Source organism: Bos taurus, chromosome 4 (assembly GCF_002263795.3).
Source record: "Bos taurus isolate L1 Dominette 01449 registration number 42190680 breed Hereford chromosome 4, ARS-UCD2.0, whole genome shotgun sequence".
NCBI classification, from domain to species: Eukaryota; Metazoa; Chordata; class Mammalia; order Artiodactyla; family Bovidae; genus Bos; species Bos taurus.
This window is the reverse complement of record NC_037331.1, coordinates 98,082,117-98,092,930: the sequence shown is the minus strand read 5'-3', so window position 1 is coordinate 98,092,930 and position 10,814 is coordinate 98,082,117.

Here is a 10,814-nt window from a genome sequence, read left to right as displayed (position 1 = left end):
GAGTGCAGCTCTGGAATCAGATGGCGCTGATGCTGATGGAGGTCGGGGCATGGGAGCCACACTTGGAAAATGTTCTCCAAGCCTAACTGCCATCCAGGAACAAACCTGAGAGCCAAGGAGAAAGCAACCTACACAGTGGACCCCCCCCGACCCCATCCCCGACCTCTGGTCCTCCTTCCACGATGGAACTTGGCCTGTACACCTGGGCTAGCCAGTACCTGCCTGGCTCTCTGGGTCCAAATGCACCTGGGTTGGACTGCCCCCAGGCTGGAACTGGGCTTTGGTGAGTGCCTCCCTATCTTCCTGGTCTGGGCCCAGTGCCAGCTCCCCCCGCCTGTGTCTGAACTGCCAGCAGTCATTACATCACACTATGTACCAAGCACCACAGTGAACCCTAGATGCTACTGTTCCCCTTGGTTTAGGAGTTCCCTGCAACTCCAAGGTCAACCCTTGACTGGAAATGAATCAAACATCCATGTAGACTCTGATCATAAAATAAAGTGAAAAACAACCCCCATAGCAGAAGGAAGTATTTACAAATTACATGGTAAGCAACTTGCATCCTGGATAAAGGTTTCTTTTAACTCAATAATAAAAAACACCCACACCCCCAAAACAATATCCATGTAGAAAGCATCCACTCCAACATCCCAAGAGCAAGGAATTTCCTCTCAGCTCCTCACGTCACCACCCACTGCCCAGGCCCTAGATGGAGGGAAGTGTGGCTTCATGGTCAGCTACACTCCAGCGCCAGACTTCTGGGTTTCCTGGTAGATCCTTGGGCAAGTTACTGTGCCACTCTGTACCCCAGTTTCACCATCTGTAAAATGAAGGCTATAATAATACCTTAGAACTGTGATGAGGATTGGGCGAGATAACATGTTCAAACAGCCCAGGGTGCTTCCTGGCATGTGTAAGTGCTCTGAAAATGCTTTGCATGCCTTGGTGTGGATGGTTGTCAGCTGGAATGATGACTGCTGTACACACAGTCCTCTGAGCTGGCCTCAGGCCTTCTCTGCCCATCTTGTGCCCTTCTGTGATAAGGCCAAATTGTCAGACACATTGTCCCTGCAGGCCAGATGGAAATTCCTGTAGATGTCCATGGCAGAGATATGCCTCACCTGGCCAGGCATGCCTCATCTTGGTGACTGAGTTATGGTCCCTCTCCCTGGAATATCCCCCTTACCCCTTCCAAAGTCATGCCCACCTTCATTGGCCATGCTTCCTCACAGCCCAGCCCACAGGAGTCCCCTTCTCTGGACCCAAGATGCTCATGTCTGTATCAATTACTTGGCAACTGTGTGCAAAAAGATACCAAGATCCTGGGTACCAGCAGGTCTAAAACCAAGGTGACTCCAGAAGGTGGCATAGCAGGGATGGGATAAGATCCAGCCTTAAATAAAGTTTGCACTCAGCTATTGTGCCAACCGGGCTTCCCCGGTGTCTCAGATGGTAAAGAATCTGCCTACAATGCCGGAGACCCAGGTTTGATCCATAGGTCAGGAAGATCCCCTGGAGAAGGAAATGGCAACCCTCTCATGTATTCTTGCCTGGAGAATCTCAGAAACAGAGGAGCCTGGTAGGCTACAGTCCACAGGGTCAACAGAGTCAGACACGACTGAAAGACTAACACACATAGACACACACACACACACACACATACACACACACGCCAATCAAGTTCTGAGGCAAGCTTCAGAGTACCTCTGAGGGGAGCCAGACTGGTCTATTTGAGAGTCAGACCCTACCTGATGGGGATCTCTGATCCAGAGGAAGCACATTTCTGCCAAGCCACTCTGATCTGTCCCACAGGTAGACCTGCTGTGTCCCATGGGGCTGACAGGACTGGATTGCTGACCCCAGCTGCCCCTGGCCATGAAGAGCCATGCCCTCCAGAGGGGAGTCTCCCTGGAGCCTTGGTTTCTGGAGGGGCTTGTCAGGGACCATCACTTTGGGCTTCTATCTTTTCCTTCCACTTCCTCCTCTGGTGGCCTGGCTCCACCAAGCCTGCCTCAGGCCTGTAGTGAGAAAGTGCCTGGACAGGATTCCATGGGCAGGCACCACTGTGGCTTCACGGTCCTTTGAGGGGGGTCAGATGCTGCTACAGGTCTCTTTTAACCACTAATGTCCCTGCTTCAAGAGCCCAAGACCAATATCAAAGTTTTAATAATAATAAAGGTATAGGAAAATGGCTAGTGGGCTATTTCCTTAAAACCCCAGGGCACTGGGGCAGGCTCAGATGCTAACGGGGAGAGAAGACCTCACACCCCAGTCTCCCCTGCCTGGTTCTGAGAACGTCTGGGGAGCTGAACCTGGGGGGCTACTTCTGTGGGGGGTATTTGGCACCCTCCTGCAGCATCCAGGCTGGAGTTTGTATGCTGCTGGGTGTGGAGTCCTCATGAGCCCCTGTCCCATGTATGAATTCACAGGTTGACTAAAACAAATTCCCTGGGCAAAAAATGGAGGTAAATTCATCGAATCCGGGTCTCCTGTATTGCAGACAGACGCTTTACCGTCTGAGCCACCAGGGAAGAAATCTTGTGCCCCCAGACAAAGCCAAACTGAAAAACCCTTGAGAGAGACCACAGGGCACGTTCTGAGAGAGGGAGGGAGTGGCCTGTGGCCGGAGCCAGACCCTGTAAAACCCAGGTGCCTGGGTCAGGGGGGTGGGCCGAGGTCGGGGGGCTGGAATCTCGGTCTTATCACCCTGCTCACCGGCCTTGAGAGAATGGCTGTGTGTGTTTATGTGTTTCCATGTGTGTATGTATGTACATGTGTATGTGTGTATGTGTGTGTGCATATATGCATGTGTATGTGTGTGTACATGTGTGTGTGTGTAGTGTGCGTGTGTGTGCGCATGTGTGTACATGTGTAAATGCGTGTGTGTACGTATGTGTGCATGCGTGTGTGTGTGTGTGTGTGTAAAAGAGAGGGACACTGAGAGAGCAGTACCCTCAGAGCTGCAGCACTCATGGCCTGGCCAGGCCAGCTGAGGAATCCCCTGAGGGAGGACCAAGAGGCCACCAGCAGAGCTGCTCAGCTCTCAGGACTGTAGTCAGACACGCCGGGGGCCGTCCCAAGGTCACAGGCACAGGTCACGGTGGGTTCAGGACCTTCGGGGGCCTCGGACTGCCAGAGGCGTGAGGAGTGCAAGCACCAAGGAGACCACAGGACTGAGTCACAGACACTTGTGAGCACTTTTAGCAAAACTCAGAGATCCACAGGGTGAGGCTGTCTGTGGGGAGACCAGACTCAGGGGTGGGGGATATAACGTGAGTGTAGTTTGGTCAGTGATCGCAGGCTGAGGAAGCTGGTGGCCTGGGGTGAGCGCCCCTCTAGGTGTCTCATCCATAGGGGTGGCCAGCCCTCAGGCTCCGTGGTCCCTATCCAGCAGCTCCAGCTCTACCAAGGGCAAAACACCCTCCACTCCCTGGAGGGCAGAGTCCTGGGTGAGGTTCCTCTCCTCCCAACACGCCATACCACCTTCCAAGGTTCCTGGAAGGGTTTCTCCCCTTCCAAGTGGGGACGAGGGTTTCTCCCCTCAGCTCCAGGGAGAGTCCTCTCTGAAGTCACAGGAAGGCCTGGGTGGGTCTGGCTTCCCAGGTGCCCAGTGCCAGGCGGCCCGCTCTGTGCCCCCACAGAAGCCTGGCACCCTGATACCTGGGCACCCTGGGCAGGCTACTTCTACTAGAAGGATGAGATATCTGGCTACTGGACACAGTTTCTACTGGGTCTGTCCTTCTGAAATTCTGGGATGAACTTTAGCACCCAGGAAGGCTGCTCAGGATTCTTCTTCCTCCAGTGCCCAGCCTGGATGTGGCTTCACAGGAGGCCCAGGGCTGGGCTCCCCCGCCCCCAGCGCGGTAAGGAGGCCGCAGAGGAGGGCAGGAAGTGAAGATGCAAGAAGTATGTGGTGGGGGGAGGGGGTCCCACCAGCCCTTCCCCCACCTTCAATCTGTGCTTTGATCACAGTGGAAAGCTACACTCTGGTAGAATAGGTTTTTTTTTTTTTCTTCTAAAACCTTTGGGCTTGTTTGGTTCCCTAAGTTTCTGAGGCAAAGTTCCTCATGGAAAATTCCAGCTCAGTCTCTGCTAAATGAAAGAGAAAAAAGGGGTTTTTCCAGAAGGGGTTCTGGATTGACGGGTGAACCCAGAGGCCCCAGTTGACCCTTGTTTGAAAGCTGCAAAGAATCAAGAGCTGGTGGATCGGAAGGGACTCCTGGAGGGGCTGGACTGGGGACACCTTGCCTCCCCTCCCCCACATCACCTCCCGCTAGGGTTAGGGTTAGGGTTAGGGAGGCTCACGCCCCGACTTGTTCTCTTTTAAGACCCAGCACTAGGGTTGCACCTGCACCCTAATTATCCAACATACTGAACCAAGGAATAGAAAACACCTTCAATTTGAATTTCTATTCCGAAAGGAAATCCCTGAGATGGGGGTTGGTCCAGGGAATCCTGGAACATTCTTGTACCTTCTCACTACCCACAAGAGTCACTCGGATTTCTTCTCCTTTCTTCCCTCTCTCCCTCCTCCTCTTCCTCCTTTCCTTCCCCTTCTCCTCCTTCCTCCATAAGTATTCAAAGGCTTTTTAAATTGAGGTATAATCTACCCAACATAAAATTCACCTTTTTAAAATCCTCAGTGGAGTTCCTTTTAGTGTATACGTGATTCCTCGTGGGATCTTATCCCCTTGACATCTTCCCTGGCAGGCAGAGGAAGGAAGCTGGGGCTGGAAGTTTCCTTGATGTGCACCAAGGCGCCCTGGCAGCTGGCATCCTAAGGCTGCTCCAGCCTCGTGACACAGCCTCACCCCTCTCCGGAATCCCTGAGGAAATCCTGTCCATGGAGCTGGATTCCTGCCATTGATGGGACACGTGGGTTCTTAGCTAGGGTCTTCCCTGGTGGCTCAGAGAGCAAAGAGTCTGCCTGCAATGCGGGAGACCTGGGTTCGATCCCTGTGTCAGTAAGATCCCCTGGAGAAGGAAATGGCAACCCACTCCAGCATTCTTGCCTGGAGAATCCCCATGGACAGAGGAGCCTGGTGGGCTACAGTCCATGAGATCTCAAAGAGTCAGACATGACTGAAGCGACTTCACTTTATGTATCAGAAGCTCTTACATCAGTGTCACCAAGGTCAACCCATGAGAAGTTGGAGACTCCAGGCCCCATGATGAAGTCAAGCCCTGGGGATGAGTTAACCAGGATAGGACCCCAGACTTGGGGGGGCGGTGTCAGAGCCAATGGCTGTGGAGAGAAAGTCCTGGGACCCTGGCAGAGCCTTCAGAGTCATGTGGCTTGATGCTCTACTCCTATACTGGGAAACAGAAGCCCAGAAACCACAGATCTGCAGAAGCTTGTAATGGCAGACCCGAGACCCAGCTCTTTGGATTCTGGGCCATGTAATTCATTCCACAGTGAGTAGTCATTGGATGCCTTTTATGGGTCATGGACTTCACAGGGTGCTAGACAGGGAAATCTGACTGGAAATCCACATGCTCCCAGCTCTAGGGAGGGTTTCAGGGAGGGCTGAGAGAGGCGGCCACTTCATGCTCAGTGGACAGCTGACCTCAGGAAGAAAACCCCACAGTAAGGCTTTGCTGTCTGCCTGACAGCTGCCTCAGAAAGTCTTTTCATGAGAGTCATCTCAGCTCCTGTCAGCATCTCCCTCTCGAAGCTTGGTCCTGCCCTCCATCTCCAGCCTTAGCTCAGTGGCCTTAGCTCTTTGGTATGGAGTAGTGGTGAGTTCGGAGAAGGCAATGGCACCCCACTCCAGTATTCTTGCCTGGAAAATCCCATGGATGGAGGAGCCTGGTAGGCTGCAGTCCATGGGGTCACTGAGTTGGACACGACTGAGCGACTTCACTTTCGCTTTTCACTTTCATGCATTGGAGAAGGAAATAGCAACCCACTCCAGTGTTCTTGCCTGGAGAATCCCAGGGACAGGGGATCCTGGTGGGCTGCCGTCTATGGGGTCGCACAGAGTTGGACACGACTGTAGCAACTTAGCAGCAGCAGCAGTGGTGAGTTGGAAACTGGCTCAGATCAGCTCACGAGAGCTGATTTTCAGGAATTTTGCTAAAATACTGCTTATTTTAAAAATTAAATGATATAAACTTTAAATAAATTACATTAGAAACAAAGGTAATACTCAAAGCTCAGCCCTTCCTAATTATTTTATTACATTTTACTGTTACGTAAGCTCTTGGGGTGATTTACGACCAAATCCGTATGGTGAAATACTCGATTATGCATTTCCTCTGCATTCAGTGATGTCAGGTTGTGACTGGAAATAGGCCACGGTGGGAGTATTTATGACGTGGAAACAAGGCAAATGTTTCAAATGAAAGTTTGGTTTTGTTTTTACTTTTTGTTGTTGTTCAGTTGCTACATCTTGTCCGACTCTGTGACCAACCCCATGGACTGCAGCACACCAGGCTTCCCTGTCCTTCACCATCTCCCAGTTTGCTCAAACTCATGTCCATTGAATTGGTGATATTATTCAACCATCTTGTCCTCTGCTGCCCTCTTCTCCTCCTGCCTTTAATTTTCCCCGGCATTAGAGTCTTTACCAATGAGCTGACTCTTTGCATCACATGGCCAAAAGTATTAGAGCTTCAGCTTCAGTATCAGTCCTTCCAATTTACCAGTGACTAAGGGTTCACTGGCCCAGCAAACAAATCCCTATCCACATATTCAGCCAGTTGCACATGTAGGACTCTGTGTGTGTGGGTGTGTGTAGTAATCTATTCAGGCATACCTCATTTTATTGTGATTCACAGATACTGCCTTTTTTACACATTGGAGGTCTGTGGCAACCCTGTGTTGTTAATAATGGTTATCATTTTTTTTCCAATAAAGTATTTCAAAATTAAAGTAGGCACATTGCTTTTGTAGACGTAATGTTATTACTGATGCTGAAGCTGAAGCTCCAATACTTTGGCCACCTGATGCGAAGAGCCAACTCATTAGAAAAGACCCTGATGCTGGGAAAGATTGAGGGCAGGAGAAGAAGGGGACGACAGGGGACAAGATGGTTGGATGGCATCACGGACTCGATGGACATGAGTTTGAGCAAGTTCTGGGAGATGGTGAAGGAGAGAGAAGCCTGGCATGCTGCAGTCCATGGGGTCACAGAGTCGGACATGACTAATCAACTGAAAAACAACATATTGCTTTTGTAGACATAATGTTATCACACACTTAATAGGCTACACTGTAGCGTAAAGTTAACTTGTATATGCACTGGGGGGCCAAAAAATAATTCCTGTGACTCTCTTTATCACGATATGTGCTTTATTACTGTGGTCTAGACCTGAACTCACAATATATCCAAGATCTGCCTGTTTTCAGGATTCCCTTTCCCTTCAATTTTCTGTCTCTTTTATTTTTTAAAACTATTTAAAAATTGTATTTATTTTTAATTGAAGGATAATTGAAGTTTCTGTCCCTTCTAAACGTGATTGTTCTCTTCACTTTCTCTTTTTATAGGATGAGCCCAGTGAGCCTTCAGGGCTCCTCATTCATGTCTCCGGTCCCCTTCCAGCCCCCAGGTTGTAACGTTCCCCGGACTTGCCCAGGGTGCTTGTTAAACATGCAGGCTGCCAGCCTGCCTCCCTGGAGGTTCTGGGCAGGAGTCGGCACCTTTACCAGGCTCTGCAGGTAATTCTGAGGCAAGTGGTATAAGAACAGCAAAATACTTCCTTGTGTCACTGATGAGCCATAAACAACAGGGTGCTTTATTGTTTTTTCCTGTAGAGAAGGTTCATTTCTGCTCATCCATTTCCACTCTCTTGCTTGTCACCCTCACTAGCACAGTTGTGTGACGATCCCCTGTGTTAGCATGGCCGGTCCCCGTGAACCCTAGGCTCAGCTCTGTGCTCTGATGAGCCTGGCCTTGGGTCAGGTGGAGGCCTGTAACTATGAAAATAACGTGTGCCGGCTCAGTTGCTTCACTCATTTCCGACTGTTTGTGGCCCTATGGACTGTAGCCCGCCAGGCTCCTCTGTCTGTGGGATTCTCCAGACAAGAATACTGGAGTGGGTTGCCATGCCGTCTTCCAGGGGATCTTCTGGACCCAGGGATCGACCCGCATCTCTTTCGTCTCCTACATCTGCAGGCGGCTTCTTTACCGCTAGCGCCACCTAGAAAACTCGAAGATACGAAATTAATGGAAAAACAAAAACCAAAAAAAAACCCACAGCCGTAAAAGCTGTCGTTTGCCATTTCACCACGTGGTGGCGCCATGGCTCCACTTTCCACTTCTGGTCCTTTTGACGGGCGTCCTGAAAACGATCTCATTTTGCTGACGGCTTAGAGGGAATATTTGTTGTTGCTCTGATGAGTTTTTCATCCTCTGTTATAATCTTTGATTCAGAGAGACAGTGACACAATGAGGAGCGTGGAGAGGGAAATGCGTTTCTAAATTCTCACCCTCCCCACAGGTTTGGGGGATACATTTTGGGTAGAGTTAAAGAAGATGGTTTCAAAGCATCAACAAAAGACCAGGGTTAGTGACAACCAAGTCAGGAGGGGTGGACACACACCTCAGCGTCGTGGAGAGTCATTTTTCTGTCTTTCCTCTAGGCCTTAACACAGAGCTTACACATCAGTATAAGGAAGAGACCGAATATGACTTGATTACCTCCTGTGTGCCAAACACTTACGTCATCTCATTGAATCCTCACCATAACCCCCTATTTCATGTCTCTCAAGAGGGCAATGCCAGGCCTGGGGAAAAATGAGACTCGGAGAGAGCTCTCCAAACAGCACACTCTTTCTGCGTACAGCATCAACGCTCTTCATCCACTGACCAAACACTGATAACAAAGCAGCTTTGCAAGTGATTCTGTTTGAGACAAACTGATGCTACTTGGGCTTCTGCCTACATTCAGAAAGGAAAATATTGAGCCCCCGGCTGGCAAGCAGCGGACACGACACAGTGATTCACTTCTACTACCAAGGGCAGAGCAGACTAAAAAATAAATGAGAGGAAGGGAAATGTAGTACTTTCTAATGAATGGGCAAACACAGCCCCATCAGCGGCTAAAGTCAATGAAGCACAATAGAAGGTGTTTGAGTGAGCCAGAGTGAAGCCCAGAGCCCTGCATCTCCTTCGTCCCCCGCCGCCCCCTCCCGAGGACCCTCCTGTCCCTTCTCCAGAATTCTGCCCCAACAGACACTGGAGGGACATCCTGCTGGAGCCATATGGGATAAGCAAAATAGATGATTTCCAAGCTGTCTGTGTCCATCCCTTATGTCTAATACGGGTGCAGGCAGGCTGGGGCTCCAGATTAACTGAGGTACAAGCAGAACTTTCAAAGGCTTAAATTTAGGAATTATCAATACGTGGTGTCATTAGGGGGACAGTTAAAAGCAGGCCTGATATGGTAGGAGGGACTCTTGTCTGAGCAAATCATGAGACGCTGTAGAGTCTCAGGCTGGTCCCCCAGGAGCATCCACGTGGTCCTGCTTGGGCAGGCAGCCTTTTTTATTTTAAAGGCCTGCTGGGCTCTTTTGCCTCACCTGTCTTCCATGAGCCTCCCATATATCCAGTTGGCCACCTGATCCCACTCTTGGGCAGATCTGAGGTTGTGTCATGGCCTTTCTGGACATCAGCCTGCGTTATTTACATCCCTCTTCTCTGCCTTACTCCCCACTCTCAGGACTCCAAATCTGCCTACGCAGGGCAAAAAGGGGAAAACTCAGCTAACCGGTGACCATTCTGGGTGCAGCTGAGGAACTGTTTGATCAATTCACTTAATACTAAAGTGTGTATGTCAAGGTCATTTAACTGCAGCTTGAAGGGTTGCATTGCTTGGCCTCTCCATGATCACTCATGAGCTGGGCTGTTGCTTCCACGTATTGGTCAACAGCCAAGTCCAGATACCTTAGCACCCCGTGGACCCAGCATGCGTGTGCTGCACACCAGTGACACACTCCCTCACTCTCAAGCTCCCTCAGCCAAAGGCTGGTGAGTGCCCGCTCTGTGCCCAGCAGTTTTGGGGGCACCAGAGATCACCGTGGTGGGCATGACTAGGAGGCCTCTGTTCTCACAGAGCTTGTGTTCCAGTGAGCAGGACAAAGAGTAAGCAAGCAAACACAAATCAGATGGTGATAAGAGCCAGGATAAAAGCAGAGAAGTGTGGCATGCCTGAACATAAGAGGGGCTTGGCTGAGAGTGGATGGGATCTGTCTCCAACCATAGCATTCTTGCCTGGATGGACTCAGGGCTGGTTTCTGTAGGAGGAAACCAGGGAACAGGCATCAGGGAAAATGGAGGATGTCATTGCTTCTCAGCGATGCTGTAAGACCCTGGGGCAAGGATTACAGATTTCTCAAGGCACCACTGCCCTCCCACCGTAGTGGGGAAGAGGCTAGAGATCAGCGCTGATCCTCTGTCTCCTGCCTCACAGGTGGTCCAGAGCCGACCCTTCCCTCACAGGGGTCAGAACTGAAGCTGGACAGGCTGCAGGCTTCCCACATCACACAGCTGCCCATCACATATCTGCTTTCTGTTCCTCCCCTGGGCCCCTGATTTCCTGGGAAAAGGAAGGGGGCATATGGAAAACTTCACAATAATTTATTTGATTTTCCAGATTCCTGGCCCCCCTCTCCCCTATACGTGGCAGTGCTTAATTTAGCTTGGAGGAGATTTCTAACATTAATTGTGATGCAGCCCATAATAGAGGGGTTTCCCTGGTGGCTTAGCTCTAAAGAATCTGTCTGCAATGTAGAAGACTTGCAGGAGACATCAGTTTGATCCCAGGGTCAGGAAGATCCCCTGGAGAAGGAAATGGCAAGCCACTCCAGTATT